Raw genomic sequence first — 13,455 nt, forward strand, 5'->3', positions numbered from 1 at the left:
TTCGCGTGCCGCGGGAGGTGAGCGGAGAGCTGCCTCCGCTCACCAAAATGTCAGCCATCTCAGACCCCAGGAACCCCCCGGGTGGCACATGGCTGGATGGGGCTTCGGTTATATACCGGGTGTTGAACACTCTTTCGCAAGTTCGCACGTGACCTTTACAGGAACTTGGTTTTGCGCCCAGGACCAGGTGAGCGGCTGTTTGTGGGCTTGCAGCTGTTCGTTCATCCTTGAAAGCCTTGTTTTTCTCCCTCTCCCTCTTTTCTCTTGTGCACACAAGGTGTTCGACGAATTGCTTGTAAAGCTTTCCTTTTCGCGAGACTTCGGGACTTATCCGTTGCTCGTTCTTTCGATCTAACTCTCTTTCTCTTTTACAGGTCCTTCGGGACCTGCGAGAGGTTACAAAGTGGGCTGATCCTTGCGGAGCAAGATCGCAAGGGCGAAGCTCGACTTAGGCAACGCAAGCTAAGTTCGCGTCTTTGCCACAAGGGTGACTCGCGACTTAGGCAACGCAAGCTAAGTTCGCGTCTTTGGCTGCAAGGGTGCCGCACGCCTTAGGCAATTCCAGCTAAGGTCGTGACAGAACGCCACAGATGAGGAAAAGACAACATCTTCTCCTCATCTAACGTGACGAGGAGAAGAAAAAGGAGGTAACGTCACCGAGGCAACGTAGCCCTTTACTTTTTATTTTTTACATTATATATATATATATATATATATCGAGATACCGCTCGGTATGCTCATATCGTATTGTATCAAGCAAAGCTTGAAATTCAGGTATAGTACAAAATTACGAACCTTGGATTGCATACACTACCATCAAGAATGTCTCTACATATAATCTGACAAAATGAAATTATTAATTCTTCATGTTTAGACAGATATCATGAATAAGGAAAAAGCTTTTGGCACGGTACTAACTTGAAGTTAGTGATTAGATACACCAAACTTTGGTCAAACCAATGTACTCTCTAGTTCATCCTTTACATCAAAGCACTTCTCAAAGCTCCTCAAGACTTAATAACCCCATATACTCCTAACATTAGATTATCGTCGAGGGAAGAGGAAATATCACAAAAGAAAAGACATAATGGAGATTGATTCTAGCATTTTCTTATACTTTTAAGTATTCATACTCAGGAGTCATTAATCATCTACAGAATGAAACAAAATGCTAGATGACTAAATAGCTTATATTAAAGCATTCTTCATATGTAATCAAAATGACAAAGTAAAAAAACCAAAGAAACACAAATCAAACCACACTTAAGTTTCATATTATGGAATCAGATCAAGTAAGCAAACTACATTACTCCATGAAACCTAAAAGAAAACTTCCTAATTAGCTTAGGACAATAAGACACATTGCAAAACATAGCAGCCAATACCTGGACCAGCATGTCCTCCACTGCATCTTGCTTTAGATCAGAGCTATCTGGCAAAATTATCTATAATCAAACCAATGCACATGCTAGAATATTTTAAAAAATATTTATTAATATTATTTTATATGTGGATAACTGGATATATAGAGTTATAAAAAAATTAGAGAACATTATATATAATGTTTAGCACCTTTTAGGGTTTTATCATTAATGTCAATAAAACTATGTAAAGGTCTACTTCCAATATCTTTTACATATATCCTTTACACCATAAAGAATAGATAGGAGATGACTCCAACCATAGCAGACAATATCTACGGTCCTAACCACAAGCATATCCTCCATTTCATCCTGCTAAAGATTAGAGCCATCCTGCACAATGACAAATTTAAGATATCATTTTCATAGGGAAAAAAAATGAAAGCTTGTGCATGTTTGTAGCTTCTGCTTCGACAAGGCCTGTAATTATACACATGCATGACCTATATCAGTGTGTGTTTAGTTCAAATTATGAAATTTAGAGTAGCTAGTAGAATTGACTTAAACTTTACTGTTTTTCTTATTGATCCTGCTAACAATCGTATCATACATTACAGACCAGGAGCTCAATTCCAAGGCTACCTTCAAAGTTCAAACTACATGGTTGTCCCAAAGTTTAGTTTTGAAATTGTAAAGAACTAGAATAACATACAGATCAATTACCGATGATATATCATAATATCTACAATTCTACGTTATAGTTATAGTACAGAGGGGCTTATTTATTGTTTACGAGATCATGAAGAATTCTTCTTATCGTTACTTGAAGTGAAAAATGCCAAATAGGTTTCAACATAAAGAACATTAGCCTTTTATCTCTTCCTTTTGTTCAGCATTTCTCCTTAGAACGGCATGTATATTGCTTTATAGCTTAAGTTGAAGTTCTCTTGCCCAATCAAGCACCTGTGCTGGTTAATTGGCCAATGCAGCCATTGCTAATTATCTTCAGTGCAAAAACCTACCAGATGCTCTTGTACATGGATCACAAACAAATTTTTGAAGTCATGAAATGTAGCAGAAATTACTACAACAAGTCGAGTACATGTGATGTTTTCCTAATTCAATCATAAACCTGAATGAATATCTAAGTACCCATACCCTTCATAATAAGTCCAACTTGGCAACTATTTTCCTCCCTGTACCCATTTGAAACCAATTGACAAATATCTTAGTCCAGCTTAAGCAGACCCATGCTGTAAAGTACCAATTTACGCGTGTCAAGGAGCTGTGGTAACCTGACCCATGCTGTCCCTATTTGCCATAGTGAGTTCGATTTATTAGCCTGCATGTCTAATGACTTGTAGTGTTAGTACCCTAACATCCTAACTTTCGCATTAGAATAAAGTGATTTTGTAGTAAAAGTCATAGGTATTGAAGTAGTATTATGAATGCAACATTATGAGCTCTCCATAAAAGTTTTTGCCAAACTCAAGCTGATTCTTGGATAGTGGTTTCCCTACTTCTCCAAACACAATGTTAATTAATGGAAATTCCATAATAAATGAAATAATGGCTTCAAACTACTTAACTATCTTACATATTTAGATACGATGTAAATAGGAAGTCAACAAAATCTAATGTTACCCTTGACCTGACTGAAGATAACAAAATATGTATTTTGCATCTATACCTGCTGAAATGTTACCCTTTGTAAAAGTTTTAAATCTTTACTAAAAGGAATTAGGACAGTTTCGTGTTATATTACACCAATGAAGAAAGCTTCGTCTCAAATTGTGTTGTAACTTCATTGATGCATCTAATGGATAAAAAATTCAACTTGATTCCATTTCCTTGGAAAAAGATTATGATTTTGCTTGCCTGGAACTTTTTCTGGGAAAAAATAAAATCCATATATGTATAACCTATGATATCACTGAACTTTATTACTCCATTTTTCACCACTTATGTTACTATATAGCAAAAAATGAACGAAAGATAAAGCAAGATAATTAATGAAAACAACAAGCATGAAAATGAAGCAAACAAGAGATCATACACCAAGAGCATACCTTTGAGGAGCAAACTTAAGAGCATACCTTTGAGGAGCCTGAAGAGGAAGATGCCTCTAAGAAGATTCCATGAATGTACCAGAACCATGTACTTTATGCTGCCACCTATGTACACACAACACACATTTAGTTTCCTTATGCATAACCAAAAGTTAATGAACCACTTAAAAATAACCCGCACAATTAAAACAACATGTATTATTTTTTGTGTAATTCTTCAACAATCCTATTGAACACTAATGCTTTTGCAACAACTGGAAATTTGATGCAGTCATCCCTGCAATAAGAGAATCTAAACTAGAGATTGGCTTCAAAATTGTAAAGATCAACAAAAGAATAATGCTTTAAGAAGATACCTGCTTTTTCAATTCTCCGACTTTCTTTGAGAGACTAAAAGCCTTCAAAATGGACCCTGCAATCAGTGCTTGAGGTATTTAACGTTTGTCGGTAATATCAAAATTACATATTTCTCAAGAAAAAATAGAATTTATTTTAAAAGCAGCTCAGATACATATCTTCCTGACTAAATACTGATCTAATTTCTAGTGTGCTGATATATTGATCAAAAATCAAGGAATGCAATTTTGGAAACAACACCCATGTCGATCAATGACCAAACCGGTATAGATCTAATCATCTAATAATTTCCATCATATTGGCACACAATATGCAGGAACATACCATTGCACTGGGAGAGTGGGTCCGGGGAGGAGGAAGAGTAAGGAAGAAAAGGAGGTGGTGGAGAAAGGAGGAAGATGAAGAAGGAGGAGAGGAAGATGGAAGGCAGTAGAGGAGGTGATGGAGAAAGGAGGAAAAAGGAAGTACATAGGAGAGAGGAAAAGAAAGGAAGAACAAACGCGGGAGGAAGTGTCCCCCAAAAAAAAGTCACCATTTATTTTCTTTTTGGGTCAGACCACCGGAAATGGGTTTGGTCTATGCACTGGTTCACGCCTTGACCAGTAAACAATCAACAGGGACCTATACATCAACAGGAGAAAAAAATATACTGGTTTTAAACATCAAGTGTTTAGTTATAATAACTTGTCTACTTCTATCAACCAATTATCAAGGAAAGCCCACATTTTCTCATTAATGTTTAATTGCTTAGACTATAATCAAGATGGACACAACTTGTGATTCGCAAGAATGCACTTGTTCTATTTTGACAATGATCAATAGTACTTGACTTACATTTATGACAAATTGGTCGATCGATGTGGGTAGTAAGTATGCATTTGTTGTATTTCAAGAATGATCAATAGTACTTGCTTCAACAAATTAATTGATGTGGGTATAATTTTATTTTAAAACACAAAGGATGATGCAAACACTAGAATATTTTAAGAATGGACATCATTAACATTATTTTATTTGTAGATATATAGAGATATAAAAAAATATTAAAAAAATACATCCGGGACATGAGATTTCCGTCGATGTAAGATCTAAGGAGGATCAATATATACAATCTTACTTTTAAATATTTAAAGAGACCGTCTTCGTGACTCCTGTTGTCATAATATCATAAATAAAATTTATTATTAATAAAATTTATTATTATTATTTATTTATATCAATAAAAAAAAGTGACGATCTACCTCGATTTTTCCATGCAAACCGTACATATATATTTAACATCAAAAACTAAGAGATCATTATAGTCATAGCAGTTAGTTAATATTCAATCTTGTAACTTCATCCCGCTTGAGGTCAAAGATACCTACAGATTTTTTTACAATTAAAGTGAAAGTCAGCTAAGCAAATATACTAACAGATTCAATTATTTTTATAGGAAAAGAAAATTATAGTTTAAGTTTGCTTATCAGTAATGCATACTTGACTCAAAAGCAAAGGCTATTGGGCTGGCAATCCACGGATTCATAAATGCCACAACCCACATCCTCTCTTAACCTAACCCTAATTAACATTAGTGGGGTGTTGTGGCTACGTTTTGGAGGTAGAAAAATGCATAAATAGGACAACAACATGGGAGAAGGAGATAGCCACGAGATTCCAAAGAAAAGGAGAAAAAAACAAGGCAGAAAAGAAAGAGAAAGAAAGGGAAAAAGATAAGGACAACGCAGAGAGACTGATCTCAATCATCTAGCAGTATTCTCCTCTCAGGTTAGATCAAATCTATAGTAGACTCTTGCTATGATTACTTGGGGAGGTGATCCTTGTATCCCAGTTATTCTTTTGAGATTGTTGCTAGGGTTTAGGGCAAGAGATTGAGATTTGTATATTCATTATTCTCATAGTGGAGATGGACAACTATGGCACAGCGGACATCATTGGCATGTGTGATATCCATTTAAAGACCAACCTTGGCTGCAAGTTGGTGCTTAAGGATGTGAGGCATGTGGTTGACTTGAGGTTGAATCTAATTTCAATTAGAAGGCTAGATGATGAAGACTATGATAGCAGATTCCACAAAGGGCAATGAAAGCTCAGTAAGGGTTCTCTTATTATAGCTAATGGAAAGAAATGTCATACTTTGTATAGGTTGCAGGCTAAAGCTTATGGTGAGCAGTTAAATGCTACAGAAAAAGACTTCAGCATAGAGTTGTGGCATAGGCGATTGAGACACATGAGCGAGAAGGGGCTGCGAGCTCTTTCCAAGAGAGAGGTATTACCAGACCTCAGAGGTATATATCTGAACCCTTGTATTGATTGTTTGGTTGGTAAACAACATAGAGTTTCACTTGCTAGTGATGCTTTGTCTAGAAAAATGCATGCCTTAGACTGTATTTATACAGATGTATATGGTTCTTTGAGGACAAAAACTCTTGGTGGATCTATTGATGTTCTTGGTATAAGTGGTGCACTTTATTTTGTCACTTTTATAGATGATTTTTCCAGGAAAGTTTGGGCCTATGCTTTAAAGACTAAAGATCAGGTGATTAATGTCTTCAAAGAGTTTCATGCCAGGGTTGAAAGGGAGACAGAAAGGCAATTGAAATGCATAAGATCAGATAATGGTGGTGAGTATACAGGATTGTTTAATGACTATTGCAGATCATATGGGATCCAACATGAGATGACAGTTCCCGGTATACCTTTGCAGAGAGGATAAACCGCACCATCATAGAAAAGATCAGATGTATGCTTTCACAGGCCAAGCTACCCAAAAGGTTTTGGGAAGAGGCTTTGAGGACTGCAGTTGATGTGATCAACTTATCACCATGTATAGCCCTAGATGGTGATATTGTAGAGCATGTATGGTCAGGGAAAGATGTTTCCTACAAGCATTTGAGAGTGTTTGGTTGTCGTGCATTTGCACATGTTCTAGATGATGAGAGGTCCAAGTTGGATGATAAGAATAAAGAATATATTTTTCTTGGTTACTCACATGATCATTTTGGTTATAGGCTTTGGGATCCAGAAAAGCAGAAGGTGTTTAGAAGCAGAGATGCAGTCTTCTTTGAGGATCAAACTTTTGAAGATTTAAAGAAGAAGGCACTAGCTAATACTTCTGCAGAAGGATTAGCAGATTGTGACCCAGTTATTCCTCCAGTTTATCAGGGTGATGGGGGAGATGTGCAAGAAGATAGTGTAGAGCCTGACGTTGATCTACCTATAGGACATGTTGAGCAAGAAGAAGTTGGAGAGTAACTTCCCGTATAACCTCAGTTGAGAAGATCTTCTAGACAACATCAACCTTCTAGAAGATACTCTGTAGATGAGTATGTGATGCTTACTGATGCAGGTGAACCAAAGAGTTACCAAGAAGCAGTTGAAAGTGAGCAGAAATAGAAGTGGTTAGTTGCTATGCAGGAAGAGATGAATGCTCTTCAGAAGAACCACACTTATGATTTGGTACTACTACCAAATGGAATGAAGACCTTATCAAAAGAAAGACAGGAGATATGCCGATAGTTGGTCGGCATGACTTCACATTAAGGAGTCATGGGACAGCCTCCCTTATGGGCTAAAGGAGGAGGTTGTTGGGCTGGTAGCCCACAGATTCAGCCCATAGTGGGCTTGGGCAGCCCACAGCCCACACCCCCTCTTAACCTAACCCTAATTAACATTAGGGGGGTGTTGTGGCTGTATTTTGGAGGTAGAAAAAAGGCATAAATAGGGTAGCAACATGGGAGAAGGAGATAGCCATGAGATTCCAAAGAAAAGGAGAAAAAAACAAGGCAGAAAAAGAAGAGAAAGAAAGGGAAGAAGACAAGGACAACGTAGAGAGACTGATCTCAATCATCTAGCAGTGTTTTCCTCTCAGGTTAGATCAAATCTATAGTAGACTCTTGCTGTGATTACTTGGGGAGGTTTTAGATATTGTGGGCAGTGACGTGATCCTTGTATCCCAGTTATTCTTTTGAGATTGTTGCTAGGGTTTAAGGCAAGAGATTGAGATTTGTATATTCATTATTCTCATAGTGGATTATCTCTAGTTTGCCCCGTGGTTTTTACTCTTCACATTGGAGGGGTTTTCCATGTATATCTTGGTGTTCTGTTTAATTATGCTTCCATTTAATTCCGCTGCGTATTATGGTTTTCTAGTATTTGTTCATATACAAAGGATATTCCTGTTTATATCCCCATCAAAGGCTTCGCTTTGCAAAAATTTTCATTGGTGGTAAGTTGAGACAATAAGATCAATCCTCGATAGAGTTCTATATCTCGATACCTCTTCTCCAACATTTTGGAAAATCAACCTAGTAGCTTAACCATCGTTGCTGTCAAATCTGCTCCCTACAGAAATCATAATGTCTGCAAATATAAGTTATATCAAAGACATTCAGTTTATAGGTTGTCCAATAAAAGGTCCAAAAAGCAAAAAAGAAGTAATCAACAAAAGAAAACAACCAAAATGATGTCATTAATCTTACAAACTGCTTCGACTAATTCAGCATCATCATGTAATTAACTAAGAGCAAGGTTTCCAATACTGTCTGATACATGGTACTGGTAGTACTTATTGGTCCGAAAGCCTAACAATACTCGGACAAGAATATCGAGCGATATGTTGAATCTTATATTTTGATGATGAAACCAATTGATAATTGTGTTTATGTTTTAATCTACGCTTTGAGTAACGCAAGATGCTTCGATCAGGATGAGACAATTAAAGTAGAAAAAATCATATTGGGCCGGAGGAACATGTCAGAAGATTGGACATCGAGCCGGTAGATCGATCGACGTATCGACAGAAGGCTTCGGACCGTGGATTCAAGCATCGAGCTAAGAAGAGCAAACATTGCGCCAAGGATATTAGAGTTGCGAAGTCAACTGGTCGATTGGGCAATAGGCCGCAAGAGAGGACGATGCGCCAAAGAATCGGACGAAGCGTCGAGGGACCAATGACATGTCGGACAACTTGATTAATGCTTAGTATTAATTGTCTAGATCGAAGTTCATTTTACATGTGCAGGATTAACTACGATGGAAGTAAGACATGTAGTAGGAGTTGTGCTGGAGTCAAGACCATGATTACGTTGGGGGTTCGAGAGTTCGACGAAAGTCCAGATGATCGTCGGAGGTTCTGCGGGAACAAATCCGAGAAGTCCAGGAGCTTACCAAAGAAGCTAGTCGGAACTTGCTAAGTGGATCGTTGCAAGTCCAGGAGTTTGTCGAAAATCCATAGGAGCATCGCCGAAGGTTCGTCGGATGTTCGCTGGAAGTTCGCCGGAAGCTCGCCAGAAGAAGTGATTAACGCACAGGAGCAAGTTGCAGTAAATGTCTTAAGAAATATCGTAGTGAGCATGTAGATTAAGTTAGGAATGAAAGGTGATCCCATTAACTTAATTTGGGGGTAATTGGGCCCTTAATAGACCAAAATTTGGCCAAATGGATCAGCCCATTCGGACCCAGATTTCCTGGCCGGCGGTGGCACCGCCCAAGAGCTCAGGAAAGCTGGGCGATGCAATCGCCCAGGTCAGGCGATGGTACCGCCTGGGCTCAGTCTCCGAGTGACACTGGGCGGTGGTACCGCCCCTGTCAGGCAGTGGTACCGCCCAATTATGGTGGTAGTACCGCCAGGACCCCGGAAATTCGGGAGATGACACATTTGAGCTCCAAATTCAAATCAGTTTGGGCCTATATAAACCCCACCCTTTCTTGCATGAAAGGGCAACCAAAAGGCACTGAAAATCCAATCTTACTCTGTGATTTTTAGAGCTCAAAAGTGTTGTATAAGCTAAAAGTTCTCCTCCCTCTTTTCTTCCAAGTTTCAATCATTCAAGAGAGGAGTGAAAATTCTGTAAGGGTTGTCTCCTAAGCCCATCAAAAGGAGCGAAACTATAAAAGGGTGGTTGGCCTTCGCTTATTGAAGGATGGCCTCTAGTGGACGTCGGTGACCTCGTCGGAGGAGGAAGCCAAAAGTGGATGTAGGTCAAGATTGATTATCTCATCCTGATTGAAGCATCCTGCGTCACTCAAAACACAAATTAAAATATAAACTATTATCAATTGGTTTCATTATCAAAATACGAGATTCAACAATCTCCCCCTTTTTAATGATGACAACCAATTGATGACGGAGTTAACCTTAACTCCTGGAGTTTAAATAAACTTCACCTATCAATATATCATATTTGAGTTGAACTCTTGGATTCAACAATCCAAGCAATATGTCATGATAAAATCATGCATAACATCAACATACTTCTCCCCCTTTGTCATCAACAAAAAGAAGAAGTGTAATTCTCATGTGTTTAGACATAACAGTTTTAAATCATTGCATAATAAATCTCAAGTTTAATCATCATGCAATCTAGCAAAAAATTTTGAGTTTTACATCATGTAAGCTAGCAATATTTAAGATGTTCAAGAAGGCAACTTTTGCTTCTTGAAATATGCAAGTTAGCAATCTTTGCATCTCTTTTAAGATGAGTAAGCTAACATGTTTTTTCATCTTCTTGACTTGTGCAAGTTAACAAGTTTGCCTCATTTCATGATGTTCATGCTAGAAATTCTTTCTCCCCCTTTATCATTGGCAAAAAGAGAGGAATAACAAAATAATGGTGCAATTCATCAATTTTCAAATTATGACAAGAATAAAGTGTCATTCTTATTTTAATATGTCATAATTGAGATAAACCTTGAATTTAATTCAAGTCAATGCAATTTTAATCATGATTCTCATATATGTTATGCAATACATCAAATACATCATCATAATAATTTCATAAGTATTACATGTGTCACTTTTGAATAAGCTAGCAACTTTGCTTCCTAGAAAGTTTTTTTTCCTTGCAATTTGTGAGCTAGCAAATATTTGCTTCCTTTGCAATAATGCAAGCTAAGAAAATGTTACATTATTTTACAACATGGAAGCTAACAATTTGAGATGTTCAAGAAGCAAGTTCTTTCTTCTCTTTTGAGAAATATAATTTTTGCTTTCTTCTTGAAGTATGCAAGCTAGCGAAATTTGCTCCTCCTATGTCATTGTCAAATAGAAGGGAATAACAATATAATAGTGTAATTCATTTCCCTTTACTATAATCTTCAAATCATGACAAGGGTTAAGTATTAACCTTATTTCAATATGTTTGTGCATCATTATAATTTCAATTTACAACATGCACAATTTTAAAACTTTACATTTTATTTTTCATGCACGATACCGAAATTAAATCAATCATCATTATGAGCATATCATACATGATACTAAAATATTAAAATTTTTAAGTATTTATCAACATTTTGATCATGATACCAAACATTCATCATTTAGAGCATTCATGATACATATTATATGGAATACATCGCATACATCATTATAATAAAAAGCATAAATATTACATGCATTCATATCATCACTTGAAGAATATCAAGAAGAACTTGATGATGAGTTATTACTTGATGAATACAAGGAATTGTACATAAAAATCACATCATAAGAGATAATATCATATAAATATCAAAAGACATGATTCATATATTAAATCTCCTCTTAAATAAAATACTAGGAAGAATCGTAGGAGAACAATTAATGAAAAATCTTGATTCATAATAAATCTTAATTTGTAAATATCAAGGAATCAAGATCATGACTTGGATAAAATTTATTCAAATTTAAATCATCAAAATCATTTTCAAAGTCCAAGAGATTCGTAAAAATGATATAAATGGATTCATCAAAATCAATAAGATAGAAAAATTAATTTTGAAGAAAAATATTTTCTTCTTTTTAGTTGTTTCAATTCATATGATTTTATTTCATTCAAGCATGTCTTTTTTCATTTATGCCAAATAAAAATATATATCATCAATCATTTAGGAACGAAAAATAAATTTCGTCATAAAAACCATCAAGATCAATAAACCATAAATTACTTGAAAATTATCATGCATAATTTTGAAATTTATTAAGCATGATCATTATGACATCAAAACATGGTTTCAAAATATTTAATATTTTCATTACAACATCAAGCAAGGTTTCATTGAACATAATTTTGAATGATTCTTATAGATATCTAAAACTTCTTTAGTTTTAATTTATATGATTGACTTTATATTAGCATGCCCAAATTTTTGTTCTTATGTCAAAACCATACATAATGTTGAAAACCAAAGACAAGGTTCATAAAAAAAATCATCAAGCCTTCCATACAAAAGCCATGCATCGTCATTGAAAAGCAATATGGAAATCTGTTAGGACTCTAGCTTGGAGAGTCCTAATTGAGAGGGACATTCATGTAAAAATGTTAGGACTCTAGCTAGGAGAGTCCTAATTGAGAGGGACATTCTGTTAGGACTCTAGCTAGGAGAGTCCTAATTGTGAGGGGCATTCATGTAGGAGGTTTTTCTTAGAGAAGAATTAGGAGTTGTAAGGGAATAGGAGTCTTGAGTAGGAGTTCTATTAGGAGTTGGTTAGAAGTAAGAGTCTTAAGTAGGAGTCCTATTATGAGTTAGGGTTTAGAAGCCCTATAAATAGCCATGTATTCCTTCTCTTTTCATAAGCAATAGATAAATCTTTTCTGCAGCCTTTGAGCAGCAACTTGGAGGGAGGAACCCCTATAGAGTTCCAAGGAGGCCGATCCCCTAAAGAGATCAACCCCAAGTTTAGAATATGCAAGGGTTCTAACACCTGGTATCAGAGCAGCGTTCTTGGCGTCTCACTGCCCTTCCACAGCCATCCATCAATCCTCTACAATCATCCAAAGCAATTCCCACAATTGCTTAAAAGATCGTCACCGAATTCCGTCATCATCTCCACCACCACGGATCATCCTTTGATCTCCCCGTGAATTGCAACAGGTTCTGGTTTCCTACCTTACTGCTGCTGCAATTTAGTTATCCTTATTCGAAAATCCAAAAAAAAAAAAAAATCGTTCCTATATTGCTGCATAAACTTTTCGTCACAAAGTTTTCATCTCTACGACGAAAGATACATTGCAGAATTCCAACCGCATAGCACCATATGTTTGATCTTGCTACTGTGCTTTTTCTATCCAAATTTCTACGAAATTTTTATGACATCTTTGACACTTCTTAACAGTGGATTTCCCTTTGGTTTCATCAAAAAATTCTCAATATAAACTACTGATCTTTTATGTCCAATCTGCTGCACTTGAATTGCAGAATTCAAGCCGCATAGCACCATCTGTTTGATCTTGCTACTGTGCTTTTTCTATCCAAATTTCTACGAAATTTTCATGACATCTTTGACACTTCCTAACAGTAGATTTCTCTTTGGTTTCATCGAAAAATTCTCAATATAAACTACTGATCTTTTTTGTCCAATCTGCTGCACTTGAAAATCTATGCTGTAGAAAATTTCAGCTGCATATCGTTGCCTTAACCCATCTATTTGCAATATTTTTTGAATGAAATTTCTTATACACTTCATAGATCATCTTGGCTTGCATCTAAGATTGATCTATTAAGAAATTCATCTCTAAAAATGATTTTATATTGCTGCAAATTTTCATCGTAACCCGCTGAAATTTTTCGACGATAATTCTGTAATTGCAACTTGCACCAATTTCCTTGCTGTTATACTGCCAAAATTTTCTTGATTAAATTAGATATCCTTGCTGTCATATAAATTGTGATTTTGCTATCAATTC

The 13,455-nt window shown here is 36.3% G+C and overlaps 1 long non-coding RNA gene across 1 annotated transcript; it reads right to left on the bottom strand.

Annotated features, from left to right (window-relative positions):
• Positions 1–1,655: 1,655 nt before the first annotated feature.
• LOC135643521 (uncharacterized) lies at positions 1,656–3,828 on the bottom strand. Its single transcript, XR_010498287.1, has 3 exons — positions 3,787–3,828; positions 3,458–3,535; positions 1,656–1,754 (listed from the first exon to the last, which is right to left on the bottom strand). It is a non-coding gene; the product is annotated as an uncharacterized LOC135643521 (long non-coding RNA).
• Between the last annotated feature and the right edge of the window lie 9,627 nt (positions 3,829–13,455).

Source organism: Musa acuminata, chromosome BXJ3-7, assembly GCF_036884655.1.
Source record: "Musa acuminata AAA Group cultivar baxijiao chromosome BXJ3-7, Cavendish_Baxijiao_AAA, whole genome shotgun sequence".
NCBI classification, from domain to species: Eukaryota; Viridiplantae; Streptophyta; class Magnoliopsida; order Zingiberales; family Musaceae; genus Musa; species Musa acuminata.